General features: G+C 38.4%; 1 protein-coding gene across 1 annotated transcript in view; it reads right to left on the bottom strand.

Moving 5' to 3' along the window:
- The window catches only part of Pou2f1 (POU class 2 homeobox 1), a 144,621-nt gene that overhangs the window by 91,545 nt on the left and 32,667 nt on the right, over nt 1-20,409 (bottom strand). The window lies entirely within an intron of this gene.

Here is a 20,409-nt window from a genome sequence, read left to right as displayed (position 1 = left end):
TTGTTGGTTCTGAATGGGGCAGCTAATAAATTTCTATATATTGTTTTCACAGACTCTCTGGGCTCAACAGTTACAAGCGACCAAAGAGAATACTCTCTAGCAATCTCTCCTTTTCTGAAGCCAAAGCTATGAAGGACATTATGTACCTCCTGACTGTGATGCCCCTGGCCGAACATCAAGTTCCATTCTGTTATATCTGTGTTTCTCCAAGGTTAGCACATATTCCTAAAAACAATAAACTCAGAACTATCTTCTAATGAGCATGTAAAAGCTGAGAGAGAGTACTGTCACCAGTAAATTCATACTTAAATTTACAACACTAGTACTAATCTGATTAATTTCCCAAGGTCTACCATTAATTTCTTTAAGATTTCTTTTCCCAGTCTACTATCCACCAAAATATAAATTTTAATGCCACTTTTTTTCCTGTTTAGAAATGATTTCTCTGCCAAATCTGCCTAGTCATTTTTGCAACTTGTTCTGTTGCATTCCTCCTTGGAAAGTATTAAGTTAATTTAAATAGTAGTAAATGACATACTTTTAACAATCTGAAGTTCACAGGGGAAAAATTTACTTCCATTGCCAGTTGTTTTGCTATAATTTTCTGATGCAAATTTGATCAAATCCCAGTTACATTTTTAATGATTCATTTGATGGCTATAGAAAGTCACACTGCAGGAAGCTTACTCTTCGTTACTGTTGTACCTTCCTTCATCCAGTCTCATGGGAGTATCCATATTCATGACTTCCTGCAACTGCCCTGCTCCTCCCTCTCCTTTGTCCCACCTGGTTCCTGTTATCAGAAACCTTGAATATTCATATTTTTTCTCAACCTTCAAGATCTAGCTCCACCACTTCTTACAGGAACCTACCCCAACAACCTTATTCAGCTCTCAAGTTCTCGGAAAAGCCATCACAATGCCTTTCCCAAACAAGAAACTCGACAGCAGTTGAGGTATAAACACTTGCCAAGGGGACTAGAGAATAAAATAATCCTTCTAAGGGGAATGAGGCTTAAATTGTGCTATCCTCTCCTTTATTCTGAGTTTTTGCAACTCTAGAGCTTTCATTAAGCTGGGTGATGGTGATGGTGGTGGTGGTGGTGGTGGTGGTGGTGGCGGTGTCGGCGGCGGCGGCGACGGCAGCTCACACCTTTAATCCCAGCACTCAGAAGGCAGCTAAAGTACATTGCTGCTGTTTGGTTTTTAATATGATAAACATTTATTGAACACCGGGTGTATCAAACACCATGCTGGACAGGCTTAACTATTCCCCTTCTAATACTAACAAACCCTATAGAGAAATCATTCATTGTTTTTATAGGTGAGAAAAAGGATATTCTAGCAGATTATCTTAATAAAGATGCTATTCACCAGTGGCAGAATAAAAATAAATCAGCTTTAACTTAAAACTACTACTTTTTATACCAACACCATAGCTGCCAGGTTATTTAAAATAGCTTAATTTTCATATCTAAATAAAGAAAAACATGTGAGCATAAATTGAGTATAAGACAGACAATAAGCCTATTATTATTAAAAATCTTCACAAGGTGTGCTCTGTAAGAACAGGATTTCCTATTCTGTCTCCAGACCAGAAGAGGTGCAGATTGTCTACAGGAGATGCACTAGGGTCTATCTGGGGGAAAAAAGTGAAAGCCAGGGCACCAAGCTGTCTCTCATTCAACTACTAACAACTTTTAATCATTTGTAAGTAAATAACCAATCTATGAAATAAAAGAGCTGCTTTAAACATTCCATGGACCTCTTCAGGTTAGAAACATTCAATCTAATTTCTAATTAATACAAAAACTATCAATATTTATTACAATTTAGATATTAGCTTGCAGATATATATAGGTTTTTTTTTAAAAAGGTAGAAAGTTGAAATCATTAATCAAGGAAATAAAAATGAAGGAAGAAAAATTATCCTAGAACCCTAAATCAAAAATAGGTTAGAGGCATTCCTCCCTACAAGAACATGCCTCCTGCCAAGGATCTCCTTTATCCCTCTCCAGAAGAGAAAAAAAAGGAAACACAAGAAAAAGCGCCTGGTGCAGAGCCCCGATTCCTACTTTATGGATGGGAAATGCCCAGGATGCTGTAGGAGCACCACGGTCCACTGTCCTGGCAGCCCACAGGTGGAAAAGCAAGGCTGACAGAAAGATGCTCCTTTGGAAGGAAACAGCACTAAAAACACCTGATTCAAGATGAGCGGGAGGGGTTGGGGATTTAGCTCAGTTGTAGAGTGCTTTGCCTAACAAGCGCAAGGCCCTGGCTTCCTTCCTCAGCTCTGGGGGAAAAAAAAAAGATGAGCAGGAACCATCCCAATAAACACATTTTGGATAAAAACAAAAATACAATAGGTTAGAGGCAGATAGGAATAAATACTGAAGAATCTGGCTTGAATTTGCTGTAACTGAAACTTTACTATCTCCACAAATCTACATGGCAGAATGAAACTGGTTAAAAGCATTTACTGTTGTTTATTATAAAGATAATTAGCCACTTACGCTATTCTTATTGTTTATTAAATAGCAGTGAGGACCCTCTCCTTCATAACATAAGGGATGGAGGAATGCTTCATTAAAATATAGAAAAGGGCCGGAGAGGTGGTTCAATGGTTAAGAGCACTTGCTGCTTAATCCCAGCATCCACATAACAAGCCCAGTGTTCCACACAAGCCTGTTACTCTAGCTCTGGGGAACTCAACACCTTCTTTGCAAACACACTTGTGCATCTGAACACGTGCACACACACTCTCTCTCGAGATACACAAATAAACAAGTAAACAAATAAAATCTTTAACTACAGAATACTCAGGGACCAAAGAGACAGTTCAGTGGGTAAGAGCACTGACTGCTCTTCCAGAGGACCTGGATTCAATTCCCAGTACTTTCATGGTGGCTCACAACTGTCTGTAACTCCAGTTCCAAGGGATCTGACACTCTCTTCTGGTTTCCACTGGCACCAGGCACTCATGTGATGCACAGACACACATGCATAAAAAACACCCATACACATTCAATTTTGAAGAACAAAGATTTTTCACGTGCTGATCTTAAATATAGAACACTGAACTACAAAGATGATTCAGTGGGTAAAGTGCTTGTCATACAAGCATGAAGACCTGAGATCAAGTCCCAGAACCCACGTAAAGCTGACACATGGCAGCGTGTTCAATATTCCTAAAGCAAGATGGGAGGTAGAGACAGGAGCATTCCCAGAAGTTCATGGGCCAGCTAGTCTGGAATACAAAGCAGTGAACAAGGTGAAAGGTGAGAACTAAGGCTGAGGCTGTCCTCTGACCTCCACAACTGTATCTACCTACACACACACACACACACACACACACACACACACACACACTTTAAAAACATTAAAAAAAAAAAAAACCCTGAATCTTGAAAATATAGAACACTACTTGAAATTTTTCATCCTTGCCAACTACAGAAACTAGCAAACTCTATTTTGTTCTACCATGTTGACAACTATGAATCTGAGCATCATTCTTAAGTCTGACTTTTTAACACAGCAGAAAAATACAGGCCCTAAGACATTCCTAACCCCATTTGCCAAATGAGGACATCATTCTAGATTCCACTGGTTTTGATACTTCTACAATGTTACTACTGCTTTTTTTTCCCTTGTAAATAATCACCAATATTCACAACTGTGGACTTCTTTCTCTTGTCAGTAATATCCACAATCCTTTTCTGACAACAGTTCTCACCTAACAACTATTTTTCATTTTAACATTCATTGGCAAACTGCCATGCTATAAAAGCATCAACATTCCCAAGTAGCTAGCATTTTCTGAGAAATAATTACACATAGTAACTATTTTAGGCCTTGTGGACTCATAATATGCCACATAATCACCTTGTCCTTTTTTTTAAACTTTAAAAACATAAAAAACTAAAGTTGGTCCTGGTGAATCAGGTATATAATCTCAGCACTTGAGAGTTTGAAGCCATCTTGGTCAACATTGAGAGATACAGGACAGCCTTGGCCTTGCTAGGAAACCCTGTCACAATAAAATAAAATAAAACAAAATTCATTTCTAATTCAGGGGCTTTATAAAAAATGGTCACAGTGTGGACTTAGTAAAATATCAATGACTTATGATGCTAAATATATATATTTTAGTAAAATTTAAACAAACGATTCAGTTCCTGTCTTTAAAAACTGTTCACAACACAGTGGAAGAGGGAATAAGTAAAACAGACATTCAATACCACCTATGTTTATGGTGAATAAGGCCTGCACAAGATAAAAGCTTATGGGAGACACTATTCTAAGAGTTTGACAGACATTAACTAGTTTCTTCTCACAAGAACAGCCATGTAATTTCTTTTATTATTCTCATTTGCATATGAAAATAGAGAAAAGAGTACTAGGTAGATTGGTCAAGAACACCTAGTAGCAGCAGAGTCTAACCATATCAGTTTTCTTACGTCTCCACTTGAGAGCCAAGAATATCTTAGTCTTCAGGTTTTTATCTTTCTTCAATCAAATAAAACAAAGCTTTCTTAAATATACTATTTTATTAATCAGTTACCTAGAGTGACATACAGATATTCAGAAGATTGCTATTAGGAATTTTATAGTAATATCTACTTTAAACAAATGCTCTTTATAATTTTCTACCTCCAGGAGGGAGAGAACATATGCAGGACACATGGGAGATTATAGCAAAGCTGGCTACATTTATCATCTAGTTTGCATGGGGAAAGACAATGCTAAGCAGGTAGAACTTCTGTTTTAGGAACACATTTACATGTACCATGCTGAGCTAAACATGGCTGAGTTCATTGTACTCATATCTTTGTTTATTGAAGGTAGATGAGATGGCAGTAATATAGACGTAGGTTTCCATTGGTCGCCTCTATTTTACCCAGCATTGACCACCATTTCTTAACCTTAGCATTATTGAAATTTTAGAGCATATTTGTGGGGATGGGGACTTCTCTTGTGTATTGTAGGATATAGAGTATCAAACCACTAAAACTTATTAGTGACCTTTTCTCCAACTATGGCCATTTCAGAAAACGAAGCCTCCTCCAAAGCCAGGCACCAGTATTCTTAACTACTCAGGAAGCTGAGACAGGAGGACTGGACCTTAGCCCAGGAGTTAGAGGTCAATCTAAGAAACTTACAATTTCATCTGAAAAAACAAGAATGTCTCTAAAGCATCAATGCCGTTCTCAGTTCAGAATACTGCTCTAGACATACCTACTTGCTTAGCCCTCCCCTGGTTTCCCTTCCAGCCAGCCCTCCCTAACTCTAATTCGTAGAGTGAGTGCCCTTTTACATTCAGCATACCATTCTTTCGTTGCTTAACTCTCCTAAAACTTCTGTCATAAAAATCTCAGGTAACATAATCTCAGGTACATCCCGATCTTCTAAAATCACAAATATTTACATGCTAATGGCTAGTACTCTACAGTACACAATTTCTACTTCATCAGGACTTCAGTTTGCCAATAAATTTGCCTAACAACATGCTGGAGTTGTTTTTAATTGTCGAGTTGGCTTTAATATCCTTCATTTGTCTAATATTTTGTTCTTTAACAACTACCATTCAGTGAGCCCCTACTCTCTGGACCAGTAACTTTACGCACTATCTCAAGAAAGTTCAAATTATAGACAAGGCAATTGAGACAGAGATGAAGGAAGTCAGATCTCTAGAACCTATTCTTAGTCCTACATCATCCTGTTTCCCAACTGTTGGCAAGTAACTGCATTTGTACCATCTACCCAAGATTTTAAGACTAAGACTGAAGAGACCAATACAATCTCAAGGCTTGGTTTGCATCCCCGACCCCCCATAAAAGTGAGATAATAGTTTGTACAGACTGGTGTTCTCTGGGACAGAGATATCATTTTGATTCCCAACAAAGTCTAGGACACAGTTGTTCCTAACTAAGTACTCTCTCAATGAATGCTTAAAACATACGAAATGCTTATAACATCCAGTTTGAAGTTCTTGGATTCTTTCATCCCCCTGGTCCTTAAGTATCCTGTTTCTCGACTTTTCTTTTCAGTAAAGAGTTATTTAAGCATCATAAATAATGCCACATATAATACATACTGATCATTTTTGTTTGTTTTGTTTTGTTTTTCCAGACAGGGTTTCTCTGTGCAGCTTTTGGAGCCTATCCTGAAACTTGCTCTGTAGACCAGGCTGGTCTCAAACTCACAAAGATGCGCCTGCCTCTGCTTTCCAAGTGCTGAGATTAAAAGTGTGCACCACCACCGCCCAGCTATGCTGATCATTTTGATGCAAGGGTAGAAACCATATTGTTTCATAATCATTCTCTTAAAATCCAGAACTAGTGCTGGCCAAGGCTCACACCTTCCATCCTTCCTTCTCTTTCGTTCTTTGAGACAGAGTTTCTCACTGCGTAGCCTTGGCTGGCTCTGAACTCAAGATTCACCTGCCTCTGCCTTCCAAGTGCTGAAATTAAAGGTACACACCACTATTCCCACTTTTGGCCATGGTATAGTAATCTGTTATTTTCAAAACATATATGACAACTTTTAAAATATCTTTTAAAATAAAAAATATTTTGTTCGGTGTGTTATGAGTGTTTGCCTACATGAATGTATGTGCACTATGAAGTGGCCCCGAGGCCAGCAAAGAGCACTGGATCCCCTAGAACTGGAATACCATGTTCTAGGCTGTTTGTGAGCTGCCATGTGGGTGCTAGGAACTGAACCCAGGTCTTCTGCAAGAGCAGCAACTGCTCCTAACTGCTGTTGAGCCATCTCTCCACCCTGCAAATTCTCTTTCTGGTAACTGCTTGAAAACCAACATCTTAGATAGAAAATGGATTCTTTTTCTCCCAATATATATATATATATATATATATTACAAGTTTAAAACTGTTTGGGAGAAAATATATATCCCTTTTGTCTTATTTAGACAATCACAACTATGTGTTTTGTTACTGGGTTAAGCACTCCCAAATACTTTACATCAGTCTAAAGTAAGATTGGTTTATAAATGACCTTGAGAGAACTATGTAACTTATATTTCTTCATCTAAAATAAACCAGAGCCAAATGAAGACTAAACGCCTTGCTCCCCTCCCAGGAGGATGGAAATTTAAAGTATTTAGTTTGCTGATGAGGATACAGGGCACTTTGAATTTGATGCCTTTGAAAATAGGGCTATGTTGACACCTGGCATTTTAAAGTACTTAATACACATGAATCCCACGTGTTCTTCTTTAATTGCTACAACACAGCATATTATCTAGCACATAGAGACAATAAATGCCATTAACTTGAGGACTGTTTGAAATCTAAACTGGATTTAGCATAATTTATTTCAAGGAAAGTGTTGGAAAAAAGGACAAACGGGGGGGAGGGGGGGATGAAAGAAAAGGGGGTGAAGCTGCAACCACTAAGAGACCAGGAGAGGGAAATACTGGCGAGAGGAGTCAAAGGGTCACAGGAGTCTGAACTAAATCCTTTCAACGAAAAGGAAAACTGGCCTGTAACAAACCTTAACTTCTCCGTTTAACAAAATAGGCTCATGTAAAACCCTAATGTCAGTGTGAAAGATTCTCTTTTTAAAGCTAATGATCACAGTAGTTTACACTTTCAATTTTGGCCACACTAGCACAGGACTGACTACAGAAATCATTTTGTTAAGCACATTATAACATGTTCATTAGTGGGAAGTGGTCAACTGTTTTTCCACTCTCTAAAGGAATTGAAAAGACTAGTTATGGCCTAGAGAGATGGCTCAGTGGTTAAGAGCACTAGCTACACAACTGTCTGTAGTTCCAGTTCCAGGGTTTCTGACAACCTCACACAGATATATATGCAGGTAAAACACCAATGAACATAAAATAAAATTACATAGAGAAAAAAATTAACTAGTTATAAAACAAATGGCCCCTGAAAAACTTAAGCCTAAACAAGTAAACAGAATCTTTAAAAACAGCTCCGACACCCGGCGGCTGTGCTCCCTGGCACGGTCACTTTTATCATCACATGCCAACAGAAGCAAGCATCGTTTTCTAAAAGTCTCTCTCTCTCCCCCTCTTCCGCCCTCAATGTGTGTGTGTGTGTGTGTGTGTGTGTGTGTGTGTGTGTGTGTGATCGCGCGCGTGCGTGTGTGAATGTATGAGTATGCACAGCAGTGCGCGGCCGCTGGGATTCTCTAGTCCTTGTAATTGAACAGTAAGTGCTCTTAACTGCTATTCCAGCTTAGCTTTATTATTTTTTAGTATCACAGATTTATAGCATCCTTTCATACATTATTGCCAGGATAGTTCTTACTGTGTTTGGTTCCCACTAAGCACTTTTTCTTCATTCTGGACCAGCAGCCCAGCTATAAATTTCTCCCTTAGCCCCTTAACTCCATCATGCATTTGTTTTCTTTGGGACACGTAGACTATAATTCCCTCTACCTAGAACTCCACTTCTTCTTGCACTAAGTTCTATCCCTTATCATCTCTAAAATCTTTCTCATGGTTTTTTTTTTTTTTAAATAACTAAATTATCAAGTATTTCCATATTTATGTGGGTTGCAAGGGTGGGTCATTCCCCCAACCCTAATATATATTCTATCATGGAGAATACAACATCTGTAAGAAAAAGAAATGGGTTGGCATAAATCTATATTGGTAACTTCTAACAGCTCCTGCTTACAATCAAGGGCAGAAGTCAGTTGCATTACACCTGTAAAACAAACACTGGATTTCTTCATCAATGCATCATTTTTTTAATCAGTTTTACACGATACCTATCACCAGATACCAGGGATGTATCCTACACGTTCACCAGGCACTGTCAGCCTTGTTAAGTATATTCTGTACCATTATGGAGAAGACGAAAAAGAGCACAGGAACGTCAACCTTGTTTCAACAGCACTGAATATCTTTAGAATGTGATGATGGGTAACACTGACTGTGAACTTGACAGGATCCAGAATGGTCAAGGAGACAAGACTCTGGGTATGTCTGGGAGGGATTTTCTAGATCAGGTGAATTTTAAAAAGTGTCCTTCACCTGTGGCAGCACTACTCCATAGGCTAGAATCCCAGACTGAATAAAAAGAAATGAGCTTAGTGCGCCAGCTTCCTGCCCGTGGATACAATGTCACCAATGCCTCCGGCACTTGCTGCCATGACTTCCCTGCCATGGACTGTGCCTTCAAACTGTGAGTCAAAACAAACCTGTCCTTCCATAAGTCACTTCTGCCACAGCAGAAAGCAAAGCAAAGCAAAAGCCACGCCACCGTCTCTGTAACTTACCTATCTAACACAGTCAGGCTTTTTAAAGTGATCTTTTTCTTTGTAAAGTGCTTACTTACATCTGTTGTTCCTACACTTGGGAGACCAGGCAGGACAATGAAGAGTTTAAGGCCAGACTAGGCTGTATACCAAGAATCCCCTCAGAAAACAAAACCAAACAAAAAAGTGTTTTACTCAAAGAGATACATCCAAATATTCAAGTGTGTACCCAGGTGATTTAAAAATAATAAATTATCATAGAAAGATCAATGGAAGATTGGAGGAAAGCACCTAAAGTCTGCAAAATGTTTAGTGTAATACAGACCCTAATGTTTGTTAAATTAAAGCAAAACTCCTATATCAGCCTGAATTCTTGTAGATAACAGGTAAAAACAGAAAGAATGGAGTTCCCAGATGATCTGAATAGATATTTCCAGTTCTGGAACTGTTGGGGTTTACCTGACTTTTAGTTTCAAAACTGCATCACATGACATTCATCTTTGAGGCCTACACAGATAAATTAAATTCCCTGAAAGTAAAATGTATAGACCAATGATAGAGACCCTGAGTAAACAGATAAAGTCAATCTAGAGTTATTAAATCATCATTTATAAACTGTCTACCATGTGCCAGATACTGAGGATACAACAGTGAATAAAATACACCAGTTCCAACCTTCTTCAGTTTTCAGCCCCACCACAGAGATATACAGAACACTGACAAAGTCTATGAAGAAAAAGAACTACCATGGAATCACTGTAGCAAGCAGTTTTTGTATGGAAACTGTCTTTGTGTTGAGATGTAAAGAATAAAATAACACAGGGCGGCGGTGGTGGTACATGCCTTTAATCCCAGCACTCGGGAGGCAGAGACAAGTGGATCTCTGTGAGTTTGAGTCCAGCCTGGTCTACAGAGCAAGATCCAGGACAGGCACCAAAAACTACAGAGAAACCCTGTCTCAAAAAACCAAAAAAAGAATAAAATAACAAGTGACTAGGCAAAGAGAGGTGGAAGGTCAAAGCAGGGTATCTGTAAGAATCTGGACCCAGGCCTAAGTGGCTGAAATAGAGACAGGAGACAGAGATGAGGCTGAAGAAATGGAATGGGACATATCACCTAAATTGCCTAGGGTATAATCCTAGGGGTGATTAAATTCGCCCTCTCTGACATAAAACACTGTTGCTTCAGTATAGACAAGTTACAGGAGGGTTACAGGTGTGTCTGAGATGCTCCAGGTGGGAGAGAATGGTTACCTATGTAGGATAAGAGGACACGGATCTGGGAAGTAAAGGGGAGAGTGTCCTTTCCTTGGGCATGAATAATGTAATATTCTTCACTGAAATACAGGACACAAGAAAATGCCAGGTAGTATCTGCAAACAGTAACTGAGGCCATGAGCATGAATACACTAGGCTGTAGAATGAAAAGAAATGGAGCCCTAAAATCAAGCCTTCATGAATCCAACATCTAAGGACAACTAAAGGAGATAAAATAGAAGTTATCAAGGAGATGAGAGGAAACAGAGAGGGCATGATTTCAGCTTCCAGGGAGGGCAGTTTCAGAAAGAGAGTGGTCAGGGGTGTCAAAGAAGGAGAGGTCTGCGTAAATCAATGTTCACTGTACTTCCTGAATGGGTGGTTACTCCCTCCAGCAAGACTGTATCCACTCCCAACAGTACCAATTGGGGCCTAAGTGGTCAAGTACCTGAGCCTATGGGGACATTTCTCATGGAAACCACCACAGTAACTGGAAACGTATTTACACATACACCTAAGTCCTCTACAGAATAATCCTTAAATCCGTATAAAGTAGCCACTGTAAAGTCAAAGAAATTACCACTTTCTCACTCTTGTTACTGTTTGGATATGATAAGGGCTGAGAAAACCTAGCTATGAAAGAAGTCTCATTTTTAGTTAGTAGCAGGTCGTTCACCCAGAATAAATCTGTTTAATCAATGGTTGCAGCTTCTGGTTTTGCACACAGAGATCATTCAATCATAAACAATATGGTCCAGTCAGGCTTGATTTTTCAGGAAAGGGGAGAAGGCAAAAAAATAAAATAAATTAAAAAAATTAACACTTCAACTATGGTTTTTCTACTTCTACCTAATTATTTCTTCTGCTCTATTTTTAAAGGTTTTTATTAGTGTTTGTGCAAGACACATGTTTGTGGGTGGTCAGAAGGGGGTGTCAGATCCTCTGGAACTGGAGTTACAGGTCATGTGGATGCTGGGAACCAAACTCGGGTCATATAAAGAGCAGCAGCTGTTCTTAACTGTCAAGCAAACACTCCAGCTTCTCATTCTGTATTTTAAATCTCTTATTTTTATTGTCTGAAGCAGGTGAAGCTTAATTGAAAAAAAAAATAAGAGAAACAGACTGTAAGTTCAAATTCGTGTGCATACATTACTCCCTTCACTCAGGCAACTCAATAAATCCTAACAAAAGTGATCCCAAGTTCTCATTCCGAGTATTACAAGAGCTCCCTGTTAGTCCTAACAATTGCCACAGTTCTGCTGAGTATGACAGGGAAAAGACAGCGATACTGACCAAGAAAAAGGTAAGCCAGTGTTTGCAGTCTAGGTTTAGGATGTGGTCATTGAGTACATCTTCTTTAAAAATTACTCATTTATTCACTGTGTAGTGCAGCAGGGTCGGGGCAGAGGACAACTTGCAAAGGCTGGTTCTGCACTACTCCTCTGTGGGTGTTAGGAATCCAACTCAGTAGTCAGGTTTGACAGCAAACACTTCCACCACTGTGTCGTCTTGAAAGCCCTCTCTTTATAGTTTAAAGCACCTGATGTATAACTTTTGGAAGTCCTAGTACTTTTGAGAAGGACTAACTGCTCACTCAATGTACTTTGCTCAAATGGAGCAAAAGCTTTTCCAAACAGCAAACAGCAATTCTGATGTTCAAGTCCTTGTAACTTTTCCAAGTGCCGATAAAGACAGAGCTACAAAATTCTCAGTAGACCTGGAACAGCAAACTAGACTGACTTCTGAAAATTGTTTGATTTTTCACAATTCAAATGAGAGAATCTAACTAAATAAATACTAAATACTCTCCACCCTCAAGTCAGGTGTAATAGCTCACACCTATAATCTAAGCACTGGGAAGCTAAGAGTTGTGTGAAGCAGGTGTGTCTTTCATGAGTTCAAGGCCAGACTGGGCTATCTATGGAGAGTCTATCTCTAAAGGAAAAAAAGAAAAAATATCCTCAACCAAGGGAGGGAGTATTATCAGAACAAAAATAATATTGACTCATCAGGTATTGTGTAGAAATAATGAAATTATTTACTGGGCAAAGCATGCTTTCCTGATGAGCAAATATAAGTATAAAGGATTTCATTAATGGCCAAGAACTTCTAGTTTTAGAAAACACACTACATTTCTATGACCAGCAAAGTTCTAAAGAGTCAGGAAATAAACATAATATTTAGCTTTTATGGGCCATATATTCTCTGGCACAACTATTTCATACTATCATTGCAGCCCAAGAGCAGCTAGAAATACCAAAGACAATACATACACAATTTGGAGTATTTCTGTGTTTCGATTCAAGTTTAATTATGTCTGTTAGCACTTCGATTAAAAACAATTTTAATATGCCATAAAATCTTGTTTCTCCTAATTTTTTACACACCTGAAAACCCTCACCTCTGGACCAAGTAAATACAGAGAGCATGTGAAACCAGCATAAACATATCATTGCCCATGTGTGTTTTCATCAATGCCTGTGGAAATAAAAAATTGTTCCCCTCTTGACAGTTCACTAATTTCTTTTTCCATTCCTGGTTATACATGTTTCAAGGAAACTTTCTTAAGTTATCATTTCATTACATAGCTCCTGTCCTTGTACATCTCTCTCCCTAGGGCACAGCTTGAATGCTTTTAAATCAAAATCTATCCATGTGAGAGGGGAAAAAAAGAAGCCACCCATCCCAACTTTTTATAAATCCTACTACCTTGAACTACTGTAAGGCTTCAAATCTTTTCATGCTCAATCTTTTAATAAATATAGGTTTGACCAATCTTATTATTCCCTTTCTCTTTCAACCATCATTTAATTCTATACAATGAGACCCCGTGAGGCCTTGGCAGCTAGAGAAGGAAGGTTTTAGTCACAAATACATTTAATGTTTAAAGTCGCCCCAGCAACTCTTCAAAAAGCTTCTAAGAAAGCTCAAAAAGAAAAGTTGACCCACTGTTCTATCTGCTTCTATCACCACTTTCTGAGGTGTTCTCTCTTACTTTAAAAGTTACTGTTTACTTGATTTTTCTAATTCTGTTTTCTAAGGTCATAATAGGACAATGATATAAAATGTTTTAAAGACTTAACATGTCTTTAAATTTAAAGCTGTATGGTTCTAAAATGTTAAACTATTTAAAACAATGTAAGTTCAGCTCTATATATTTATATATTTATAGTTTAATATATAAAATGTTAAAGTCAACATTAACTTGGAAAGTTATAACAACAACCCTTGGGGGAGAGAGGAATCATGTTTACTTCACAGCAGTAACCCTACGTGTGTGAACTGCATGGATGTGCCGGCTCTCACGCAGGGGACTTTCAGATTAGCAAAGAGAAACAGCAAGGGTTTTTTTTAGTGACAGGCTGTATGGCAGAGGCAAAACTGTGTCCTGGAAATGTGACAGCAGAAGACGGAGCATGCTATTAAAGAATGAGATTTCACTCTCCATCTCTCAACAGCAAATGCTTAAATGTACCCATATCAAAACTGTTCCATGAATCCAGCAGAACAGCATCAGTGAAGGCCCTGGAGGAGTTCAGCCATCTGTGTGTGACTGTTGTGTTTCTCCTGAAGACAAATGCCACCCCAAAATAACAAAAGGAGAAAAGTAATCCAATGGGCGACCAGAGGCAAAAGCAAGACAAGAACAAGTCTCTCTTACTTGCCTCTTAGAGTCCTGGCTACATCTTTAGAACATTCCATGCAGCCAACAGAAACGGTAATTTCCTACACAATGCAAAGCAAGAGGCTTCTTCCCTTTTATTTTGCTGTCAAGTATATAATCTGAAGGATTCTAGCTTACTATTATGCCCTCAAATCATGAGACTATTCATGATTCTTAAAAAGCAACAGCTAGGGTTTACAGAAGGTCAAAACATTTTTTTTCAAATATTTAACACACACACACACACACACACACACACACACACACACACACACACACACCAATCACATTAAGCCAGGTTTTAATAGTAATGAAAAATTTAGGACAAAAAAGTTAAATATGTTTGGTAGTTTTAATGTGAATGTCATGTAGGGAAAGAAGTCAGAACATCAATTTCACCTCATAAAAATTTCAAAATAAAATGTCACTATTTCTAGAAAAGGTTTCTTTAATGTTTTTTTAACTCCACTAAATCATATCTATAATCCTAAAAGGGCAGCCTCATAATGCACAGTGAGTTCAAGATAGCCTGTAAATGTTGTCACAAATTGCTTACTGTAAGTTCAGTATTACAAAGAGACTCTCTATGCTGCTAAAAGGTCAACTTTTACTCTTTTCTACATTAAAATAAATGTTTTTATTTTTAAATTACAGTAAAAAGACATCCTTTCTCCTTCTGACATTTTTCCCATCTCTTTACTCCCTAATAATCCCACAAACCATTTATTGACTGTTCAATTTCTTTCAAAGAATACAAATAAATAAAACCAAACCCCAAACCTCCAGTCATCAGGTACTCCATCTTTGCAGGAGAATAAGGAGGCCTGTAGCTATTCTAACACACTTGGTTACTGATGATGATCTTTTCCTCTATAGTTAACTGTGATCAAGAGTCAAGAACCACATACAGGATCCTTTCTAAGTGCATTTTCAGCAATACGTAAACACCTGCACCATAAGCAGACTTATCTCAAGTGTATACAACATGAACTTGCAGCAGCTTCTGGCCAGGTATAGTTGCACACACCTATAACCCCAGCAACAGGGAAGTGGAGGCAGGAGCATCGGGTATTCAAGATCATCCTCAGCTACACAGTGAGTTTAAAATCAATCTGAGCTACATGAGACCCTGCCTCAAAAAAATAAAAGCAACCAATTTCTGTACTGTTTACCCCGACTCTATTTGCCAATTAAGCTTTTTCTTCCAGTCTTCAGTTCAATTCTGATGAAAATACAGAGTAAGTCATGTACATGACACCGAAGAGTAAACATGCAGATTACCAGCAAGTTCTCATTTACAGACTGTACTCAGCAATTAAATTTGTTACATCTGCCTATTCTGTTGCATGGACAAAGAGAAGGAAAACTAACTTACAAATCCACAGTGAATGTAAATCAAAGTTATAACTAGCACAGAGTAGAATAATACCATACGTCTTTGGTTCCTTCCATCTGCCCTGGATTCTTGGGTTGCAGCTTATCTACCAGCTAATTTTCTCTTCTTGTGGGGTTTTACTTGGTGTGCCTCGCTCCACTTCCATTTCAATCTCTGTAGTTTTTAAAAGGACATAAAGCAACTGTATTAAGAATGCCTAAGATATCAAAGACCTAAAGCTTCACTGGTTGTGGGTGGCACAGAAGGAAGTGGAGAAAAACGTGAGGTAATGAGGATCTACTATATTTACCTTATGTCCAGGGCATGTAGTCAACAATAGAAACCATGCAGGGTGCACTTTTGGTCAGAAAAGAACATGGCAGCCTAATGGGAGGCCTTTGTTCTTCAAAAGGGTCTCCTTTCTCCCTTTTGTGCCTCACTTAATTCATGGCATCTGAGCTGCCCTTGAACTTGACAGACGAGAGAAAGAGAGGGAGAGGAGAGGGGGAGTCACACACAAAGAGAAGGGTAGGGAGGACTTCAAAGAGAATTCATTGTGATAATTTAGTTCTACTGCTAGATTTGGTGAATTTTTGGAATTTTGAGGATTTGGCAAGTATAATTCAGAATTAAAATCATTTTTTTCAGAGATTGCACTAAGTAAAGTAGATGCAAGATGCAAAATGAATTCTGCAGTAAAAATTTAGTATAGATTTTTTCTGCTACAAATATTTCTTGAAATAACAGTAAGAAAATATTGATTTTTTTCAATAGTTACATGAAAGATAAGCATTCTATTAGCAGCATCAGTAATGAACGATTTCCCAGCTTAGGGAAATTTTGAGAGATAAAGAGCACTAAAGAACACCATAAAAACCACGAGCGCCACCTACGGGATAAAATGTGCATTCACGACTAATATTTTAAAAGACATTAACTGACTTTCATTTTGAAGTCATGAATTAAAAAATATTAACTAAGCAGCAAATAACAAAGTCCTAGGAATCATTAGCTAATTTAAAATTTTATTAATATAAATAACTCTGATTTATACTAATAACATGCTGACAAAAGTCAACTGGAAACATAAAAGACATAACTGTAGGCCCCTACAACTCTGGCCAGCTGTAGAGGCAAGAGAAGTGGCTTAGCAGTTAGAGTAGAGGACCAAGTTCTAGTCCCAGAATGGAGAGCAACTCAAACCCATGCCTCTGACCTCTGCTGGCACTTGCACACACAGACACACATATACACATAATTAAAAATAAATTTTTAAAGAAGGAAAAAAGACAACTATAAAATGATTAAGAAACCGTGCTGGGCAGTATAGTAGTTTTTTGTTATTGTCTTTGGAAGATACTCTGTATAAAACAACCAAACAAATCTAAACATAGGAAGTTGCCCTTCTGCTGTTTGTGTTAGTATTCACTTCTCCAGGGTTTTCTCTTATATGTGACTCAGAGATGTAAATATGTATCTTATGCCATACATGCACATATTTGTGGTTTTCTTCTTACAACTTCATTTCCTCTGCTATTTGTTACATTTTACATTTCCTTTGTATCATTATATACATAGTTTCCACTTTGGGGGGTGTTAAAACAATGTGCTAACATTCTAATGATTTGTGAGTAATATGTTCTATTGAATTATTTCTATTTCCACTTAACCAGAGCTTCAAGAAATAACACTATCTTTTTATATTAGCTTAACTATTTCTTTGTAAAACTTAACTAGTTACTGTAAACAAATGACTAGTGATAGAATATCTAAGTGAAACAGTACAAACATTGAAAACTGCAATGTATCACACTGCTCTCCAAAAGTTGTGCTAGTTCAGTTCCAATGTTACATTTTGTTTCTCCTCCTACACACCCTTTTAAACATTTGACATCTGATAAATTACCTGAGAATGTCTACACATGCTTTCCTTCAAATTAAGATCATAAGCTTATTCCCAATATTTGCTGATAAGATTTTGTAAAAGTATTACTTTTAAACTACTTTAAAGCCAACTACTATTTTATAAACTCTTACTTTATGGAGAATACCTAGTTGATTAATACCCAATCACATTACTCTTCACAGTGAATTCAGAAACCACCAATCTTAATACCAGTGACAGATTTAAAAAATTTGCAGTATCTCAAAGGCAACTGTAATAAGAGGCAAAATTCAAATAATGTATATCTTTTCCAAGATAAGTATTTTAAAAGGATATGTATTTATTTGCAAGTACATGGAAGTGAGTCTGTTATAGAATAAATAACTTTAAAATACATGTAACAATTAAAGAAAAGGCCATGAATTTTAAGGTCAATTAAAATTATAGACCATGATTTGAGAGCGTGTAAAGGGGATGCATGGGAAGGGTTGAAGGGGATGAAAGAGAAGGAAGAAAATGGTGTAATTATAATTTTTTTAAAAATTAAGAAAAAGAAAATGCAACATTTCTAATCACACCTTGGATAAATATGAAGTTATTTTAGGATTCAAGTCACTAACTCTAGTTTCTCAAATGAAGCACTACAGACTTTCTGAACCAGGCAATTCGAGGGGTGAACTGACCTGTTCACTGTAGGGTATTTAGAAGAAAATGGGTCTCTGGTCATTGCCTCCCCTGGAGGAAGAGGATGAGCAACATCTGGCCTGGCTGAGAACCACAACCACAGGGTACTTACTACCTCACCAACCCCATGAAAATTGTAAAGACGTCTTATTTACTTATTTAACTGTGTGCAAGTGTGTGGGTGTATGAGGTCTCTGCGTAGGTGGAGGGCAGAGGACAGCTTCCAGCAGCTGGTCTGCTCTTCCCACCATGTGGAAAGAACTGAAGTCCGGTTGTCATCAGGCTTGTCAACAAGCACTCTTCATCACAGAACCATCTTGCCAGCCATCACAAGGCCCATTTTTAAAGTATACAAGGAAACTAGAATGGGAGCTCATGCCTGTAATACCGACACACGGGAGACTGAGGTCAGAGGATTGCTGCTAAGTCTGAGGCCAGCCTGTAACTGCACAGCGGGTTTCAGGCCTACAGTGGGAGACTCTCTCCAAAAACACAAAACAAAGCAGTATATATACAAGGGCTGAGAACGTAGAAGCACTTCCTGGCATTGCTTGAGAATGTGAGTACAATCCTCCCAATGGCAAACATCAACCCACCAAACAAATACAAAACTAAACAAACATTTTCAGCAGCTGAATACTTCTCAAATTCTTATTAGCCTTTACTACACTGAACACGGTCTCTCATCTACTTACTAACATCGTAGTTTAAGAAAACACTAAGCTTGTGAGTCAACAACAAACCAAACAAAATTATTTTATCACTGTGAACTATTCCATTCCTTTTACTTCCAAATCCTCTCTTAAGACCACTGCTTCTCCACATCTTTCCCAACTCCTGCCTTGCAGGAGTTGTGGTTTAAAGGGCTGCACATCCTCTGGTCCTTCTAGGTTTCCCTTAAGTCTTCAGTGATCAGAGTCGGTTCCAGCCACACTGATCTTTTAGGTCAGCTAATACTACAAAGTCTTGCTCATGTGGGGTCCTGATGCATCTTGTTCTTTGACTGGAATGCCATTTTCACTCTACCAGTCTACATGCTCTCCCATTTCAATTCTCAGCTTTAAATTCACTTCTTCCAAGACCTTCCCCAAAGTGCCTCTCTAAATTCCCTCCCTTTTAATTTTCCTTTCCTTATATATTTTGTTAAAGTACTGCAGAGTCCTTCCCTAACAGGACTCACCCCAGTTTGTAATTACCACAGTAGTTGGTTATTATTAATGATTAACATTTGTTTCTGCAGACGACGTCTACAAAGAGCAGAGACCACTTGTGTGTCACTTCCCATCAGCTCTCCATGACCTGCCACAATACCTGGGCCACAGCAAGTCTAGGAAGTACCTTCCATCTGCTCCACTAGATGACCTAGTCTCTTGAGTTCTCAGCACTTCAATATGCAGCCTTCTCTGCAATTTTAACTCTCTGGAGGCCACAACTACAGCAGATGAGACAAAAAAACAGGAATCTCATAGCAATCGTTACATTGGAGTAGCAAATGTAGGGGAGGTGAATGGGGAAAGGCCTATGTTACTGGGTTATGAAATCTGCAATTTATTAAGCAGCCAAAAAAGAAACAACAAAACAAAAATAAAATACTGTATAAAAGGCTTTCTGCCGGGCGGTGGTGGCGCACGCCTTTAATCCCAGCACTCGAGAGGCAGAGGCAGGCGGATCTCTGTGAGTTTGAGGCCAGCCTGGGCTACCAAGTGAGTTCCAGGAAAGGCGCAAAGCTACACAGAGAAACCCTGTCCCGAAAAACCAAAAAAAAAAAAAAAAAAAAAAAAAATAAGGCTTTCTGTAAGATTAGTTTTTTAAACACAGTTTTTTTAATGATAAATCTTTATTTTTTTTATTTTATTTATGTATAGTGTCTGCCTGCATGTATGCCTGCATGCCAGAAGAGGGCACCATATCTCATTATAGATGATTGGGAGACACCGTGTGGGTGCTGGAATCAGACCCAGGACCTCTGGAAAAACAGCCAAAGCTCTTAACCTCTGTGCCATCTCCCCAGCCCTGGAAGATTAATTTACCTGTGGTATATAACTAACTCACTGCCAAAGAGTCTGCACACAAAAATTCAAACCGCAAGTTGACAAAAGGTGAATTTAAGCAGGTTTAAAAAAATCAGTGCAGTATTAGCTGGACAGTGGTGGCACACGCCTTGAGTCCCAGTATGCAGAAGGCAGAGGCAAGAAGATCTCTAAATTCGAGGCCAGCCTGGTCTATAAAGCAAATTCCAGGACAGCCAGGGCTACACAGAGAAACCCTGTCTTGAAAATTCAAAAGCAGAAAAAGAA

The sequence above is a fragment of the Peromyscus leucopus genome, chromosome 15 (assembly GCF_004664715.2).
Source record: "Peromyscus leucopus breed LL Stock chromosome 15, UCI_PerLeu_2.1, whole genome shotgun sequence".
Taxonomy (NCBI): Eukaryota; Metazoa; Chordata; class Mammalia; order Rodentia; family Cricetidae; genus Peromyscus; species Peromyscus leucopus.
Note: the sequence above shows the minus strand (reverse complement) of the source record. Positions and strands in the feature narration are given on the sequence as shown.